At 37.9% G+C, this 2,239-nt stretch overlaps 1 long non-coding RNA gene across 1 annotated transcript; it reads right to left on the bottom strand.

Moving 5' to 3' along the window:
- Positions 1 to 596: 596 nt before the first annotated feature.
- Positions 597 to 1,648, bottom strand: LOC119916790. Its single transcript, XR_005447161.1, has 3 exons — positions 1,534 to 1,648; positions 879 to 1,005; positions 597 to 660 (listed from the first exon to the last, which is right to left on the bottom strand). It is a non-coding gene; the product is annotated as an uncharacterized LOC119916790 (long non-coding RNA).
- Positions 1,649 to 2,239: the final 591 nt, after the last annotated feature.

Raw genomic sequence — 2,239 nt, forward strand, 5'->3', positions numbered from 1 at the left:
TTATGCCCAGGAGGGTAGAGAAAATACAAAGGTATTTTTCCCTGTTCTTGATAATATTTTCATTTTTTAAATAAAACATTGAAAATGATAAATGCCTTTTCTTTACACTTGCAGCCTAAATAATCAAGTAACTACATTTGTGTCTTATGTGTGAAATAATGACATCCAAATGTGGTATAACACTTGTTTATTGTTATTATATACTAAAACTACAACCTATATCACAAATAGATCATTTTAAAAACATAAATAAAAATAAGTATATACAGGAAGAGACAAGCTGTGTCCAGATGTATCAACTGATTGTGAAGACAGTTCAGACTTTACTCGTAGCATCGTATCGCTGCTGTGGAGATGATTAAATATATCACAGTCATCTCTCTGACATGATTACCACATTTCAAAACCAACCATACTACTTTTGTTTTATATTTTGCTGTATCTAGCAACACAGTTGGGGCAGGGACACCTGACTGAACACCATGTTGACGGGGATCATCAGGTCTCCTGATTCTGCTTCTAGGCATCTCCTCAGTAGCAGACAACCGTCGGAGGAGGAGGATGGCACTCTGGAGGTCTGCGATGTAACTGTAGTCCTTCTCCACCTTCAATGAGTACAAGCTCCACTTCCTGGACTTTTTGTTGTACACCTTGCTGTACCTGATAATACAGAAAGGAGGATCAGCTTAGTGAAAAGTTTCTAACATCTGACATTGTTCTCTATAGAGTAATTAGTAAACTATTTCCACATAAAATGCAATCAATAACAATAAATCAGCACCATCTATCTGTATTCCTCATACTGTTTAATATTTTTTGACTCATCACTTATAAAGGTATTGAATAAAATGCACATGAGTACTCATAATGCAACATACTGAATTGTGTCATCAGCTTTTCTGGTCTGTGGACACGGTGGTTGTAATCCAGGCCAACCAGCATGGTCCGATCAGCTTATACTGGTGAGAAGTACAGGGCTATGAAAGACTCAAACCTGCAGGTGACCTGAGGGCACAGTAGAAATAAAACATACAGGATTTTTTACTTCTGGTAAAATAAGTAATGGCATAACAGCAGTAAAAGGTTTTCACACAGTAGGTTTAGCTACGAACAATGTCAAACTATATTATAGGAGACCTTTAGCCATCATTGTTTATGTACACTAACGTTGAAATGTCTTTCTCATAACTGCAAACACAAACTACATCATTTGTAAAAGAGTAACATACTGTCAAACAACGCCTGCAGACACAAGATAATTAAACAAACAGATTAGATACAAGGTGTAAAGATAGGTGTAAACATAGTATAATAAACCTAGATGGTGAATAACTAAACCGGCGCAGTCTACACCTACATTGTCTTACCTAATATTACCAGCTCACCTACAGCTAGATATAATTCAATGTCTCTACTCTGGCTCCTACACCAGCCTGCACTCGTAGCAACCGTTAGCTGTATGCTAAGTAGGTAGCTACGTTTGCTAGCGATGAAAGTAACAAATTACCATCAAAATGATAAAAGCCAGATTACCTGTCCAGCAGAAATAAAGCCACCACGGTGTAACTTTTCATCCCCTTGGTGTTCCTCAGTTGTCGTTGAAAAGCCACGCAGATATTACCTCCGGTCTGACCGCTTCGCTTGTCAGTCTGAGACAGCTGAGGGTGCGCGCAGGGGGGCAGCTCCTGTAGCAGCATTGCTGGTAGCCATGGTAGCGAGGGAGAGTGACATTCACCCAGCCAATCACTGCATTCGGTCCGAATCAGGGCCTTTAAATAAATTAATAAATAATTATTAATAAATAATTATTAATAAATAATATTTAACGGCACTGGTCCGAATGAAACGAGTGGCTGTGTTTACTGCAGCCCTGAGAGGAATGCAGACAGCCGATTTTTATACTCTCTTTTTCAGAGCACTTAAATTTTTAATATGCATTGGTGTATAAAGACAGTTTCAACAAATATGACAAAAAGTGTATCAGACGCAACTTGCCTACCCTGCCTTTAAGCCATGTTAAAGTTAAAAAAAAAATACACATGTAAACACCATGCGGCTTCATTGCAATGCAGGATAAATGTGTTCATGCTGGTTATAATTAATTCTGAAGGCTTGTCATTAAGTCTTGTTTTTTTGTTAATTGTTGTCATATTGATTCACATGATAAAACAAACTCCCCCCTCGCAGTCATTCATTATTTCTGTGTTACAGAAACAGACTAATTGCTCTAACATACCTT

Source organism: Micropterus salmoides, unplaced genomic scaffold (genome assembly GCF_014851395.1).
Source record: "Micropterus salmoides isolate LMB-PRFRI ecotype aquatic unplaced genomic scaffold, ASM1485139v1 Ms_hic_scaffold_2191, whole genome shotgun sequence".
Classification (NCBI taxonomy): Eukaryota; Metazoa; Chordata; class Actinopteri; order Centrarchiformes; family Centrarchidae; genus Micropterus; species Micropterus salmoides.